Source organism: Peromyscus californicus, unplaced genomic scaffold, assembly GCF_007827085.1.
Source record: "Peromyscus californicus insignis strain IS unplaced genomic scaffold, ASM782708v3 Scaffold_8__1_contigs__length_139910024, whole genome shotgun sequence".
Lineage (NCBI taxonomy): Eukaryota > Metazoa > Chordata > Mammalia > Rodentia > Cricetidae > Peromyscus > Peromyscus californicus.
The window spans coordinates 15,818,940-15,836,479 of record NW_026294606.1 but is presented as its reverse complement, the minus strand read 5'-3'; positions in this window follow the sequence as shown (position 1 = coordinate 15,836,479).

The following is a 17,540-nucleotide window of genomic DNA, read 5'->3' as shown; positions in this document are numbered from 1 at the left end:
TAGAGCTTTGTACATACTAGGCGAATATCCTGTACTCAATTAGACCCCAGCTTTTCTGCAAGACTTTTCCTTCTTAAGCTAGCTGGAGCAGATAGTTTCTGCAGCTAACTGGTTAGGATAGGTCTTTTGTGTGCACTCTTGTTGTCCTTTACCTTCATGGCATATCTCATACCTGCAATTAAGGAATTATTTAATTTTTAATTTGCAACTGGCATCCTCTCTAGATAACAAACTCCTAGAGAATGAGTCTTGGGTTGTATTTTCAGCCCTTAACATCATACTTGACACACAACACATGTTCAACAAGCACTGGTGGAAGAAGGAAGGAAAAAAACAAATGAATAAACTCACAAGTGGCTCTTTGTTCAAGTCCTATCCCTTATTGGTCAGTTTTGACTCAAGTTCCTCAACTATTCTAAGGAGATGGAGCAATAATTCACACCATGATTATGTAGATCAAATGAGATAATAAATTTGGAAATACTTTATGAACATTTTATTTAGTTATTAGAAGCTATTTTCTCTGGGCTGCCAAGAAGCAGAGTAAAGAAGACAAACACAGTCTAACAACTTTCGTGAGTCCAACCAAAATAGATCTTTTATTTTTTTAATACTGCATGCCCAGGCAAGTTCATATATATAACCCTAAGTTTCCAATTCCAGAGTCATCCTAGAGCTCCCAGATGTCCCAAACTCATAGCATAAACACTAGAGGACAATATTAAATTATAGCAAGACCATGGAACTGGTTTGTTTTTTTTTTTTTTTTTACAACCACCCAAGGTCAAGAGAATGTCTACTGGGACGCATGGTAATTCTTGAATAACTCCAAAAATGGACTGGGGCACCAATGTTTATATAGCACACAATCAGGACTTGGAATTTAGGTCAGATTATAGCACTACTGTGGAATTCAAGCTCCAGAACCCAAATGGTGATTAATCTTGAAGAACAACGAATACTCTGCCTGCTTTTGTTCACCTGGTGTGAACACCGCGTTGACTTATGCAGGGCAAAGGGCAAGTAGCCATGAACCTTAGTTCCTGAGGGATGAGCCACACTCATTTATTCTCTCTTATATTTTTCCATGAAAATAATTTTAGGGTTTCCTTTGACCCAAATCCCCTGCTACCTGCCTTGAGGGCTGGGTGAGGGACCAGAGCACCAATAAGTAACAAAGACAAAGCATCTTTGGTTGTAAGAGAAGAAAAAACTAAAACAAAGGAAAACTGGGCAGGCTCACAGAGTAATTAGGCATTTCTGAACACTGCATTGGGCAAAGGAAACAAAACGTAGAACATGTATGAAAGTCAAGCGTATGGTTTAGAAAATACAGCTGTAAGATCACGCAGATTGTGACCATCCAAACCAAATTCAATTATCGTGTCTGCTCTGCTTTTCTATTTCGGCAACTGAAAGGCTGTTATTAGGTCCTCTCTCTCATCTCCAAGCAATGCCTTCATAAAACATTCCAAAAAGTAAACAGTAGCTTTGGGCATTTGATTGCTGCTCTCCCAGAACACTGTGTTCTGTCCTGTTTCTCTCCATGTTCTTTAATATTAAAAACAGGGAAAGACTGAAGGCGGTTACACAGCTCTGCCTCGGAGCCTGCTCCCTCAGCCTCCTCTTCAGCATCGCTGGGTCCTCGTGGTACAGAAATCCATCTCACCCTTGTTACAGTCAGCCATATGCCAAGCAAATATAAACAGCACACCCACGGTAGCTAAAATGTAAAATACTCAGAAGCTCAAATTCCTTTTAAAAAACTGTAATAAAGATTTATATAAACAATAAAATTATATAACAATTTAAGATGCAAGGATGATTTTAAAATGCAATATAAGTATCTTTTTCTTGAGCTTTTATAAACTAACCTGATGTTTTCCCCTGCAGGTACGTATCACCTATTGAACATGGTCCTACCCCCCCACACACTCCCATTAGTCCCCTTTGTCCCCCTAGACAATTTCATTTCTACTTTCATTTGCTACTTATTTGGGATTTTATGTGACCATATAGAACCCAGGAACCACCAATGAGAGAAAATAGACTTATCATTCTGAGTCTGGCTTCATTCCCTTGATGCAATTATTTTCATTTGCATCCATTTTCCTAAAAAGGATACTTTATTCTTTCCTTATTGACACATAATTCCCCTGTGTTTATATTGCCAAGCTGTCCTTACCCATGCCACCATTATTGAACACATAAGTCTGTTGATGTACAAGTGTCTCTCTGACATGTTGATTTGGAGTCCTTCAGGTAAACACTCTGGAGTCTATTACTTCTAGCTGCGTCATATAGTGGACCTGATCCTGGTATTGGAAGAACCTCCACACTGATTCCCATAGAGACTGAACCTTACAATCCCACTCACAGCATAGAATGGTCTCATTTTGGAAAGATTAGCTAATGAAAGTCTGTGAACAGGTGAGGTCAACAGATCCCTGCCCTGGATAAGAAGAAAGCTGGCATAGGGCCTTTGGTGTCTGTACCCAGGAAGTGAGCTGGCCTGGCAAGGGGATCAGGTACGTTTGTTGTGGAGGACACTCTTATTCTCCGACAGTCTCTAAGTTGAGCCAGGAGAAGGCATGTGTGACTTGCCTTGTAGGAAGAAGGAGGGGAGGGAGGTCACAAAAGGCAGAAAAGCGGCACAAGAATATTCTGCATGCTCCTCAAAAAAAAGGTGTCATGGAAGTCAGGTGTGAGGGTACATGCACCTGTAATCCCAGGTATGAGGGTGCATACTTGTTATCAAAGGTGTGAAGGTACATGCCTGTAATCCCAGGTGTGAAGGTGCATGCCTGTAATCCCAGGTATGAGGGTGCATACTTATAATCCCAGGTGTAAGGGTACACACCTGTAATCCCAGGTGTGAGGGTGCACACACCTGTAATCCCAGGTATGAGGGTGCGTACTTGTAATCCAAGGTGTAAGGGTACACACGTGTAACCCCCCAGTATGAGGGTTCACGTCTGTAATCCCAGGTGTGAGAGTGCATGCCTGTAATGCCAAGTGTGAGGGTGCATGCCTATAATTCCAGGTGTGAAGGTGCATGTAGTGGGTAGCCATTCCAGCTTTGATCTGGAAGTTCCAACCCCCATTGAGACTTCGGCAACTGTCACGCCTACAAGGCGGGGCCAAGGGAGGCGCCGGGGGACCCGAGATCTGGATCGGCGGGCGCGCTCTGTTGCGGGACCCTGGACTGGAGAGGTGGACTGAGCAGAGCTCCAGAGAACACCGCTGGACTGTGATACACCTTCCCCAGACTCCGCGACCTACCTATTCCTTAATTTGTAAGTTACGCCATTAAATAAATCTCCTTTTAACTACGTGGAGTGGCCTTAATAATTTCACCAATATCTGGCGCTCACGTGGGGCAAGTTCCAAAGGCCTGGGTGGCTCCCGCCCTCAGCCTTCTCCCCGGCTGGCGGGTACCTAAACCCGCCTGCAGAGTTCCATAGAACCAGGGAACGCCTACACGGTTCCATTCCCGAAAAAGGGAGCAGCTAGTCCGGTCTCAGCTCCCTAGCTTAGCCCCCAGACCAGCGAAAAACCGCTGTGAGTGAGGCGATCCCCCTCCTCCCCGAGTGCGGGCCCCGGCTCCCGCCATCCCGGCTCCCCGCCATCCCGGCTCCCCGCCATCCCGGCTCCCGCCATCTGGCTCCCCGCCATCCGGCTCCCACCATCCCGGCTCCCGCCATCTGGCTCCCCGACATCCCGGCTCCTGCCTCCAGCTGCCGCCCGCCAAGGTTGCCAGCAGGCCCTGCTTTGGAGCTGTACCAGCGCCTCCTGCTGGCTGAAAAGCGCCACTACAACCCCCCCACCACCACAAGGTAAGCGAGGCAAACCAGCGTTTTATTTCAAGTAGAAGTACTTGATAATTTTACACCTTAAAACTGACTAACAAATTTTGAGTAATTCTTGTAATATGGCTGACAACATTACCTCACAAGAATTTGAAAACCTTTTTGCCTGTATGATGAATGACATCTTCCTGGAAATATATGACCTTCCTAAGGCATATCTGGCCTGTACCATTTTGGCATTCATTGTAATAATCCACACAGTGTTCAAACACTGGTTTAATAGCAAGAACAAAGATGAGTCATTATTGGGACTGATACAGGCTTTAAGCGAGAGCAATGAAGGCTTACAGAAAAAGATTCTCTCTCTGGAATCTGCTTTAACAGATAGCAATGAGACCTTAGAGAAAAAGATTCTTTCTCTGGAATCTGCTAACCAGGATTTACAGGCTTTCAAAACTAACAATGAGGGCTTACAGAAAAAGATTCTCTCTCTGGAATCTGCTAACCAGGATTTACAGGCTTTCAAAACTAACAATGAGGGCTTACAGAAAAAGATTCTCTCTCTGGAATCTGCTTTAACAGATAGCAATGAGACCTTAGAGAAAAAGATTCTTTCTCTGGAATCTGCTAACCAGGATTTACAGGCTTTCAAAACTAACAATGAGGGCTTACAGAAAAAGATTCTCTCTCTGGAATCTGCTTTAACAGATAGCAATGAGACCTTAGAGAAAAAGATTCTTTCTCTGGAATCTGCTAACCAGGATTTACAGGCTTTCAAAACTAACAATGAGGGCTTACAGGAAAAGATTCTATCTCTGGAATCTGCTTTAACGGATAGCAATGAGACTTTAGAGAAAAAGTTTCTTTCTCTGGAATCTGCTAACCAGGATTTACAGGCTTTCAAAACTAACAATGAAGGCTTACAGGAAAAGATTCTATCTCTGGAATCTGCTTTAACGGATAGCAATGAGACCTTAGAGAAAAAGATTCTTTCTCTGGAATCTGCTGATCAGGATTTACAAAACAGGCTTGTACCAAAAATTGATCTTATTGATAATAAATGTGAATATTTAATGGACAGAACACTAACTCTCCAGACACTATATAAGGAAGAAAGATTATCATTAATTGATAAGATAAGGTCCATGGAATCATGTGTTTCTGAGGAACATAAAAACTTCTATGATTCCATGAGAAATCTGGAGTCCCTTGCCAGAGAGGAGGTTCACTCCATAGAACAGACTCTAGGTGCTCGTTTGCAGGCCTTAGAAGAAACTCTCAGTAAACATGACAAGGGACCTAATAAGCAGAAGGGCAAGACCATAGAGGTTGTAACATCTCCAAATGGCTCTCACACAATGGCTTATCCTGTTATCATCCATGAGAAGCCAGCGGATGACACACACCCTGAGCCATATACTACATATACAGTACAACCAATTTCAACAAGGGACTTTAAAAATATAAAGGAAGCAGTAGTTACATATGGGATACACTCCACATATGTAAAACAATTGTTAAATTCGTGGTCTACCTCACATAGAATCATCCCAGATGACTGGCATCAGTTAATTTCAGCTGTTCTAGAATATAGTCAGCAGCTACAGTGGAAAAGCTGGTTGAGAGAAGAGGCAAAAAATTTAGAACAACAAGGTAAAATCAGAGGTTTTGTGATCTCCCAAGATCAAATACTTGGTGAGGGATGTTTCGCTGACAGGAATGTACAAGCCACTTATGATGAACATACAATATCCCTATGCCGTACAGCAGCTCTAAATGCTTGGGAAAAAATTCCAGAACCTGGAAAACCAACTGAGGTATACACAAAGATATTTCAGGGACCACACGAATCCTTCACTGATTTTTTACAAAGACTGAACACAGCTATAACAAGAGCTGTATCAGATAAAGAATTAAGAAAAGTATTAACTGAGTCCTTGGCGTTCGACAATGCTAATGCAGAATGCAGAAGAATACTTACACCATTAAAGATCAGATCAGCTCCTTTGGAAGAGTGGATTCAGTATACTAATGGTGTTGAGTCTCGTAACTACAGTAATGAGGCTTGGATAGGAGAGACAAATCCCAGAGGTGAAAGAAGGCCCCGTGTTACCAAATGTTTTAAATGTGGTACACCAGGTCATATAAGTAAAAACTGTACGTGGGGTACTCCTAGGAGTAATACTCCTTTTAGGAATAGCCTAAACAGGAGACCCCAACCACCTCCCGGATTATGTAGAAGGTGTGGCAAAGGCCGACATTGGACCAGTGAGTGCAGATCAAAAATAGATATACGAGGTAACCCTTTACTGGCGGGAAACGCCTCAGGGGGCCTCTTGCAGGCCCCCAAATCAAATGTAGTACGAACATTCCCAGCCACTGTGGAAGAAATTCCTCTCCAAGACAACTGAATAAACCAATGCCTAATGTAAAAACCGATACTGCAATGGATGATAAAACAGCTCTGATGGATGGATCACAGTTTACAAAGAACACTATAAAACAAATATTTTGGCAGACTTCCATAAATGATCAAAGACCAAAGCTTAGAATTCGAATTAATGGCCTGGTTATGGAGGGACTGGTAGACACAGGTGCAGATGTGACTATAATTACACCAAAATCATGGCATCCAAATTGGCCTCTTCAAGAGGTAGATGTCCAACTTTTAGGGATTGGCACCCTATCTCAGATAAAACAGAGTTCGAGATGGGTTGAATGCACAGGGCCAGAAGGACAGAGAGGAAGGCTGAAGCCATATGTAGCAAATGTAGCAGTAAATCTTTGGGGCCGAGATCTGTTACAACAGTGGAATACCCAGATTAAAATTCCTACACTTTCAGAAAAAGAATACAGACAAATGCATGTTTCTAGGAATAATATCATCACATGCTATAAAAATCAGGCACCAACCATTCAGGCTGTTCACAAACAGAGCACAACTGCTGTTGAACTCTCAGAAGTACCAACTGCCTTACCTTTAAAATGGCTAACTAATAAACCTGTCTGGGTTGGACAATGGCCTTTGACAAAAGACAAGCTACAAGCTTTAGAACAGCTGGTTCAAGAGCAGTTAAATGCTCAACACATTGAAGAATCTACCAGCCCTTGGAATTCTCCTGTATTTGTTATTAAAAAAAAGTCTGGCAATTGGAGAATGCTGACAGATCTGAGAGCTATTAATAAAGTAATTCAGCCAATGGGCTCCCTACAGACTGGGATGCCCTTGCCCTCTATGCTACCTAAAGAATGGCCTATAATAGTTATTGACTTAAAAGACTGTTTCTTTACCATACCCTTACAAGAAAATGATAGAGAAAAATTTGCCTTCACAGTACCTAATTATAACAATTCTCAGCCAGTCAAGAGATATCAATGGAAGGTTCTCCCACAGGGAATGTTAAACAGCCCTACTTTGTGCCAATACTTTGTGCAGAAACCATTGGAGATAATTCGTGTAAAGTTTCCACAATCCATAATTTATCACTATATGGATGATATCCTATTAGCTGATCCAAAGTTAGATACATTAGAAAGCATGTTTGAAGAAGTAAAGAAAGTTTTACCTCGCTGGGGACTGCAAATTGCTCCTGAAAAAATACAAAGAGGAGATTCTATTAACTACTTAGGATATAAGATAGAGCTACAAAAAATTCGACCCCAAAAGGTACAGCTAAGGAGAGATCGATTGAAGACTCTTAATGATTTTCAAAAGTTATTAGGAAGCATTTCCAACTTACTGGGTATCATGGGAATACCCAAAGAGGGACTACAAAATTTGGCTAATACTCTAGAAGGGGACAAAGAATTAAATAGTCCAAGAGAATTATCAGCCGAAGCTGAGAAGGAATTGGCCCTAGTAGAAAAGACAATTCGAGAAGCACATGTGGATCGTGTGGATCCAGAACTTAAATGCATTCTTGTCATATTCCCCTCCAGACATTCCCCAACAGGTATTTTGATGCAGAGGGAAGATATTATATTGGAATGGATATTCCTACCACGTAAACCAAATAAGAAATTAAAGACTTATATAGAAAAGATCTCTGATTTGATTCAAAAAGGTAAACTAAGACTTCGCCAGTTGACAGGAATGGACCCAGCAGAAATTGTAGTACCTTTAACTAATGAAGAAATTTCATCACTATGGAAAGATAATGAATACTGGCAGAGAGCCTGCAGTAACTTTTTGGGAGAGATTAACAACCACTATCCCAAAAGCAAGAGAATAGAATTCATAAAGAAGACCGAATGGGTCCTTCCTCACATTGTACGGCAAAAGCCAATTTCTGGAGTCCTCACATTCTATACTGATGCAAATAAATCAGGGAAAGCAGGATATAAATCAGGAGACCTAAGTAAAGTGGTACAAAGTCCATACAGCTCTGTACAAAAGGCAGAACTGTATGCCATTCTTATTGTACTGAAAGACTTCACAGAACCCCTCAATATAGTCACTGACTCTCAATATGCAGAGAGAGTTGTTTTACATATTGAAACTGCTGAATTTATTCCTGATAATACAGAATTAACTTCATTATTCATACAATTGCAGGAAATCATCAGAAAAAGGGAACATCCTATATATATAACACATATCAGATCCCATACAGGTCTGCCAGGACCTCTAGCACAAGGTAATGATGAGATTGATCAGTTACTAATAGGTAATGTGCTAGAAGCTTCAGAATTTCATAAGAAATGCCATGTAAATAGCAAAGGTTTGAAGAAGGATTTCTCCATCACTTGGCAACAGGCTAAGGATATTGTGAAAAAATGTCCTACTTGTTCCATCTATAACCAACTTCCATTACCTGCAGGGAGCAATCCAAAAGGTATACAAAGAAATGAAATTTGTCAGATGGATGTGTTTCATTTTTCAGAATTTGGAAGATTAAAGTATGTACATCATACCATTGACACCTATTCAGGATTTCAATGGGCAACTCCTATGAGTTCTGAAAAGGCTGATTCTGTGATTACACACCTATTAGAAGTTATGGCCATCATGGGAATACCTGTACAAATTAAGACAGACAATGCCCCAGCATATGTCTCCAATAAAATGAGACAATTCTTTGCTTATTACAATATAAAGCATGTTACAGGTATACCACACAATCCCACAGGCCAAGCAGTCATAGAAAGATCCAATCGAACTTTAAAGGATATGCTAAATAAACAGCGACAGGTAACAATGACTCCTAGAAATAGATTGCATAGTGCTTTATTAACCTTGAATTTTCTCAATGCTGATGAAAAAGGAACAACAGCTGCAGAGAGACATTGGACGACAGACAAAACTCCTGAGCTAAACCAACCGGTTTATTTCAAGGATGTGCTGACCTCAGAATGGAAACCTGGATATGTTCTACGTTGGGGAAGGGGTTTTGCCTTTGTTTCTGCAGGAGAAGAGAAGCTATGGATACCAACAAAATTAATAAAAATTCGATTTGAACAGGAAAAACCCCTTGATGAGGTGAAGTAAAAGATCATCCACCAATGTGACATCTCTACAAGTTGTAAGAAAAATTTAACAATCAAGGTTGGGGTAGGGTTCTGTTTTTGTCTTTCCAGGATAATGGAAATACCCATCTTCCAAAAATCATAAGGCCTTGGATATCCGGATGTTTACAGCAGAAAGAAAGAATCTATTGGTACCAATCTACACACGGTAAAATCTCACTGTCTAACATCTATCTCTCTATCAATCTAGAAAAGTTGTGGTTCCAATTCAATTATAAGCCAAGCTGGCTTTGGAGATGGAATTGGCTCACTCCTTCTCTAAACCCAAGCACATTGCTAAAAGAAAAGTTTGAGAGATTCTTCAGTTCCATATCAGAAGAGCCCTCTGGTGTGGGACAGAAGGAAACCAATAAAAGGGACCATTGTCTTCTAGATTCTAATTCTCTGCATGCTTACTCTTGATTTCTCAGAATCCTTTCTTACATGCTATGTCCTCTTTAAATCCAAATCTTCCATTTTGATAACAAATAAGTTTTTCTAATAGCAATCTCAGAAGTCTCCAGAAGGAAGATGGGGCCCCAACAACAACTCTACCCAATCCAGAATGATGCCATGGTAATCATCATCATACTACACTTCTTACCGGAATTTCAGACAATCTTACCCATTACTCTAAGACTTACTGCAGAACCTACAGTTAGTCTAACTGAGATTTAACTATCTGAGCTTTCTCACAGTACCCAACAGAGATAACATCACCCCCTAAACAGCAGGAAGCAATTCTAAGAAAACGACGCCCCTTCTCCCTTAGGTTTCATAATTCTCAGGGTTATGGATGATGGTTATAGGGTTGGGGGTGGAAGGAAATATTAAACTCAGTATTCCAAAAAAAAAAAAAAAAAAAAAAAAAAGAAGAAATGGAATGGATAGGTATAAGATATTATGGTAGATTATTATGTATACTAGTAAACAAATTTAGTAAAATAGTAGCCTTAAATAATTTGCACTGTAATTTGCACTGTTATGGGTTCTTATATGTTGATACAAATGTAAACTATTTTTATATTCCTGTTTAAGATAATTTGTATATTGATACAAATATGGAACTATATTTGTTATAATGTACATATATTTCTACTCTTATTTGAAATACTTGTATATTGATACAAATGTAAATTTATATCTGTCATACTTATGTAGGTTCTACTTCTGTTTAGGACATTTGGTATATTGATATATATTTAAGATTATTGTCATATTGCATATCGCACTATATACTCCTACCTCTGTTATAATATCTTGTGTATTGTCACAATTTTGAAGTCATCGTTCTTTACCATGCACTTGCTTATAGACTGTTTACCTTGTTTACGTGAAGCCTTAGTCCTTAGGTTATTTCGGTAGATAAGACTTATAGATTTATAGTCACCTATGCTTGTCATCTCTATAGTTACGTTAGTTAGGTTATCCAGATTTACAGATACATAGGTCAGATGGACAGGTAATCTTCAAACACTTCATAGACCTAGAGAATATGGCATTTAAATAACTTAGAATTCTGTTGATGTGAGACACAATTGCTCCTGGCTGCACCAATTTGATCCCGAGAGAATGTTGGGCTTCTAAGACATTTCCATTTGGAAGTTTGTCTTCTTGGCACAAAATGGCCTACTGGGCAAAGAACTGCCCTTGCCTCGACGGCTGACAGTACTAATGCAATGCTATCCTTTCTGGACAAGTGGGACACAAGGAAAGCGACCACTGTACTCTGCCAAGACAGGGTAAGATGGTCTTTCAGAATTCCTGCTTCTGAAAATGGTCTGTCAGATACTTTAGGCCTGTAGCCAATTTGAATGCACCAACAATGCTGAGAAACATTAGGTGACTGTCCAGGCTGCCAGCTGTCTCCGTCTACTCTCGCAAGATTCCCGAAAGTTGTTTGCATCCATGTACCATTTCTCAGGTACCATTATATTCCTTCTCAGGTCTTTGGTGGGATTGAAGACTAGCAGTTATAGTTACAACTTAGTAGATAGAACATATTAAGTATTAGATTCAGGTTCTTTAGGATAGGGCACCTTTTGGAAGGATCTTTGTAACATGCCATTTACCTATGCTCTATACTTCTCTGGACTTTAGTATGTGTTTCTTGCTTGATATTGTTTGCATTGGTTGTACTTCCATCTTATCTAGGTCATTATCCCTCATTATTCCTGGACAATATTTGATAACCATTCCTTTGTATATAGTCTTGTATTAGGTTAGAACTTTCTTATTTAGACAAAAAGGGGGAGATGTAGTGGGTAGCCATTCCAGCTTTGATATGGAAGTTCCAACCCCCATTGAGACTTCGGCAACTGTCACGCCTACAAGGCGGGGCCAAGGGAGGCGCCGGGGGACCCGAGATCTGGATCGGCGGGCGCGCTCTGTTGCGGGACCCTGGACTGGAGAGGTGGACTGAGCAGAGCTCCAGAGAACACCGCTGGACTGTGATACACCTTCCCCAGACTCCGCGACCTACCTATTCCTTAATTTGTAAGTTACGCCATTAAATAAATCTCCTTTTAACTACGTGGAGTGGCCTTAATAATTTCACCAATAGGTGCATGCCTGTAATCCCAGGTGTGAGGGTGCATGCATATAATTCCAGGTGTGAGGGTGCATGCCTGTAATTCCAGGTGTGAAGGTGCATGCCTGTAATCCCAAGTGTGAAGGTGCATGCCTATAATTCCAGGTGTGAAGGTGCATGCCTGTAATTCCAGGTGTGAAGGTGCATGCCTGTAATCCCAGGTGTAAGGGTGCATGCCTGTAATCCCAGCACTCAGGATGGAAAGATGGAAATCTCCAGGGTAGCCGAACTACATACTGAGAGCATATGCCTTAAACAATAGCAACAAAAGTTCTATGAAGCAAAATTGTATTGATTTACTTAATTTTCCTTTCATCTGAAGCTCTAATCAAAACAAACATGGAAAACATGAAGAGAAACAATGGTCACCACAGTTTCTCTAAGTACTTTACCTGAAACCAAATCCATTTAAACCCAAATGAAACATTTCAAAAGATCTTACATTGCATGTCACCTCACATTCTCTTTTGTTCATGAGTATATCCATACCAAGTTGTTTAGTCTTTTCTCTTAGTTATTTCCATTAGATATTAGATATTATTTCACATATTTCTATCCACAGCTCTCTATGCACCACCAATGCCTAGGAACTAGCTATTTAGAATAGTGACAAGGAACTTGGTCTTCCATGGGTTAGTCATTCAGCTAACACGATGAGCACCTCAGCCTATTACCCCCCTCCCCAGGATGGTAGCAAAGATGACCCAAAGACCCCCAAAGCAGAGCACACTAAGACGGCTCTTCGGGAGTAAACCAACCACTTTCTATTTCAATTTGCAAAGTATGACTTTGATAGTTCAGGGATTTTTCTTTTTCAAAGAAAAAATGAGCATGAAGTTAAAGATCTCATGTAAAGCTTTCATTTCTTCCGCTTTAAACTAGGAAGCCCAGACTTCATTCTCTGCCTGGAATTCTACCATTGAGGAAATAGGAGTGTGATGAGGGTGACAGTTTCAGCCAACATCTTACCATTAAGGGACATTGGCTTTCTCTAGTTCATCAATGATGACCACTGAACCTAGTACACATAGCCCCTGTGTCTTGGAGCTCTCCTTGGAGACCAAGGCCAAGACCTTGGGAACTAGAAACAGGGGTTACAGTAGTAAGAGAAGATCAAGAAGGCTTCCAGGAGCTACAGAAGTCCATTCTGCCATTCAAAGAGGGCATCTTTATTAAGCATGATTTTATTTTCATTCTAACCACCTACGAATCCAATTTTAAAAAACAAATGTTCTTGGCACTGGTGAGTCCTGCCTGAGCCCATTGCTACTCTGGTTTCCCACTGAGACAGCCAAGCCATCAAGGGATCAATACCTCCAAATGGCGCTTCCGCAGCAGCGCTTCCTCCCGAGTACGTCAAATGCTCTCTCAGACAGATGGACACCGTCTGCAGGACCCTGCTTACTGGAGAGAAACCGTCTTTGAAAACTTTGACAACCAGCGGGGTGGCACGTCTGCTTCTATTTAAATGAGCTCATTAGAGTTAATATTTTTGTGACTTCCAACCAGTTGTTCAATCATTTCTCAAGTGTGATATGTTTTAATCAAAAATGAAACACTCTAGGACATAGATTTTGTTGAAACCCTGTTTTAGCTACATCCTTTCCGGAGCAAATTTTCTGGAGTAAGGCTTTTTTCTTTTTGGGAAGTAGGGGAGAGGATGCTTATGATGTTCCATTGTTAGAATAGAGGCAAATGAGATGGCCAACAGGCCCAAAGTTATTTTAAGAATAATCTCTGTGCTAGTCGTGGTATCCATATATCTCAGCACTTGGGGGGCGTAGGGGTAGAGAGATCGGGAGTTCGAGGCCATGCTCAGCAAGTACAAAGGCAGCCTGTCTCAAAACACCAGAGGAGAAGCAAGGAAAAACACTGGCATGTTATCCCTTTCCTGCTTGCCTGAGCCTGCTTCTGTGATAAGTCATTTTCTGGTCTGCCTTAGAGGATTTTATTTTATCGACTACTTTAAAACACAGAGGCAACCGGCTCTATCTGCAATTTTATTGAACAAAATAATCTAGAACAGGGCACTTCTGATTTTACCAGAAAGAATGATAGCTGGTATTTGGAATGATGATAGACAAGCCACATGGGCTGTGAGTCAAAAGGTCAGATGGCAACCAAAACAATTACCCAGACAGGAAATGTCAGAAGTGACACCTTTTGAAGAGAAGGGGATTCTTCTGAATGCATGATTCTGGGGCGTTTTGATCCTGGCAAATTAGGTGGCCCTGTTGATGTCATTAGTGCAAATTTAGTCAGCATACACTTGCAATGTCCTGTTTGAAGGGACAGTCCTGTGGTTCAGCAGTTGAAGGGTTATTTGACATGCCAAAGGGACCTAAGGACGTGGCTATAAATGGAAACCAGGAGCCACAGAGGGAAGGACAATTCCCATCACTTATTTTCTAGAGCAAAGGAAAGCTCACTACAACATGGAAATTGTACCATTAACCTGATGTCTGCAGACAGCTCCCTAGCCACTGGCGCTCCTTAGAAATACCCCAGAGATGATTCAATTCCCTAGATTCACAGGCCAGCCCAGGAATCTTAACTTGGTTTCCCAATAAAAGAAGGGAATATACTGATCAAGCAATATAAATCTGGCTTTCATTGTGGCAGAAATTAGGACTCGTTATAAATTAGCCCACTGACAATGAGATATGGTTTCCTTTGGGGAGAGTCAAGTGACCACTGGGGGAAACATTAATGTACATCAATGTACTGGTTCACACTCTACAGTAAGGTCCAGCACCTCAAAATATTACATAGACCTGATCCATCACCCAAGAAAGAATAAATAATATTAAATGGAAATCGTATTGTTTTATTTATTTAAAGCATGTGATTAAAATAATGATTAAAAACTAACGTTATTGAGTACCTGCTAAATACTATGAACTACTTAAAGCATTTTTTGTTTATTTTTAATTCCTGCCACATCCCCCAAGCATCCCTATGCTACAGAGGAGGTAATGAGGGGACAGAGGGATGGAGTAAATTGCCCAGGATTACACAGTCAGTGAAAGGCACAGACAAGGTTTGAGCTCTGGGCCTTGGGGATGGAGCTCAGTGGGTGAGATGCTTGCTCAGCATGCACAGAGTCCTGGGGTGAGTCTCCAGCAAGTTCAAAGCCAGACTGAGCCACAAGAGACCCTATGCAAATAAAAAGAGAGAGTGGGGGATAGAAATAGACATCTGAACTCTGATTCAGGTGTTCTGCCCCTCACATCAATCATCAGACAAATGTTTTTAGATAAGGATTTTTTAAATAATGTTTTTATTTGTCCTTTGAGAATTGTATAGAAAATATTTGGACCTTATTCATACGTGGCAAGTGTCGTTCACCAACCAAGCCAGACTGCTTTAAATAAACTCCTCTACCCCATGCCTCTTTCACACTGTTTCTCCCTGGTTTGGTTCTGATACTTTGGAATACACCTTTCTTCACAACCCCTGTGTGTCTGAGGTCAGGGTTTTCACATGCAGTATAATCACACCTCCTCAGAGACCAACCTTTTGACTTCCAGCCAAAAGTTTACAGTGAGTAATCAAACACCCCACAATGCAAAGACCACAGCTGGCCCAAAGCAGGCAGGAGCGGGCCGGGGCCCGGGTGAACTTATTTGTTTTTCAGTGTGGATACTGAGACTCTGCGGCTGGCAACTTTCACCTCCTGTAGCATTTTTCTTCTTTGCCAATTATTGACCCTGGAGTGTTAAACAAAAGCTTTTTATCCTTGCAAACATACAACTAAAACACAGGTGTGTTTGTCCCCTTGGACTCTTCGCCATGGAAATGCTAAGCCGTTCCTCAAGCTAGGTCATGTAACTCTCTGTGGCATTGGACAGGAGAGATGGGGAGACTGGTGTCCTTGCAAGGGACACCTGCAGAAAGGAATGTGTCAAACAGGTGCTCCACCGCGGCGCTGCACAAGGGGAAGACCACAGTGACCAGGCCAAGCTCAGACAGTGCAAATGCCAGTTGGTTTCTAACTGGTATCACTCATGGGGCCAAGCAACAAGGGCACCAGGTGGGTAAGGTACAGAAAGAATCATGCTTCCAGCTGACCTAGAGGGACTGAGTGTCTTCCACAGTACACTGATCTATTCATATGAATGTTTTCTACTGGGGTCAACCGTATTCCAAGTACTGAACAAGAGGGGCTGCTCTTACTGTCCAGAGTGTACAGCCCGCACAAGAATCCAGCTTCAAACACCACCCCCCTCAGAAGTGGCAGAGTAGACACCTGAGGATGGAGAAAGACTGAGCATGACCACTGTGTGAACCCCTGCAAAGATGACAGGAACAATGTCTGCAATTAAAGGGTCCCTGGGAAGTGAAGAGGAGCCCAGAGGCTGATCCTAAAGCAGCCATCTACTCTCTGCAAATGCTCCTCTTCCTGCTGCAAAGCAATAGAGGCACTCAGTGCACCGGGCCCAGATTAGAGATAGCCTAACACTTCAGGTCAACTCCTGACTCAGGAGCAAGCAGCAGGGCCAAGGGCACATCCACATCATAGTGTGATATGAATGTCCGACACCAGATTACCTTTGCTTTGTATTCTGTTTTACATGTATTTATTGTGTGTCTTTGTCTGTGCGTGTGTGCGTCTGTGTGTCTGTACTACAAAGACATAGGTTTACATCTCCAAATAAATCTAACTTCTATCCCGATTTTCACAAATCTTTTTAGTCATGTGTGATGGTTGGTTTTAATTGTCAGCTTGACACAGTCTATAATCCCCTGGACAGGGAGTCTCAATGAGGGATCACCCAGGTTAGGATTATCCTGATTGTGTTAGTTGATGTGGGGAGACCTGCCCACTGCCGGCTGGACCATTCCCTAGGAAGGGGATCTGGACCACCATGTGGACAGAGAAAGTAGTGAAGCACAGCATGTGTGCATTCAGCTATTGTTCTCCGCCCTCGACAGCGGGTGTCACGTGACCAGCTGCCTTGAGTCCCTGCTGCCTTGACTCCACTGCAGTGATGGGCAACCCAGAACTGTGAGTCCTTTAACCCTAAATTGTTTTTGTTGGGATATTTGCCACAGTAGTAGGAAAGGAAACTCGAACGGGTTATAACCAGACATGGACAACTACTAAACTTCTTAGACAACAAATATTATTGTTTACATTTTATGGGCAAAGGAATGCTATTTTTAGTTAGCTAGCTTGTTCATCCTGAGTCTGCTGTGAGGATTAGGTAGATATGTGTTAGGTAATACATAGTTGTCGCTCCATAAACGCAAGGCATTTTACTAATTAGTCAGTAGCCATAAAGTTGGAGAAATGAATCAGGGAATTCAAAATCCACCCCCTTCTAGCAACAAGAGGGCCTTGCTGGGGCATAGCTCAGAGGCTGCCAAGTGTCAGATGTGGCTGTAGAAATCTAAACGAGGCACAAGGGTTGCTACTCTCATGTCGTAATGGCAGTGAGTTCCAGGAACACCACTGCATGTCCAGGGATTCAACTGAGCCCCGGAAGCTCCTCGGATGGTATTATCAGTGCAGCTTGGATTTCAGTCCTCATCTTAGCTGAACCACATGGAAAGTGTCTAGAACCTGCCAGGTGAAGGCAAGCTAGATTAGGGGCTCCGTGAGTGAAACAAAACATCTCAGTGAAGGTGTGCAG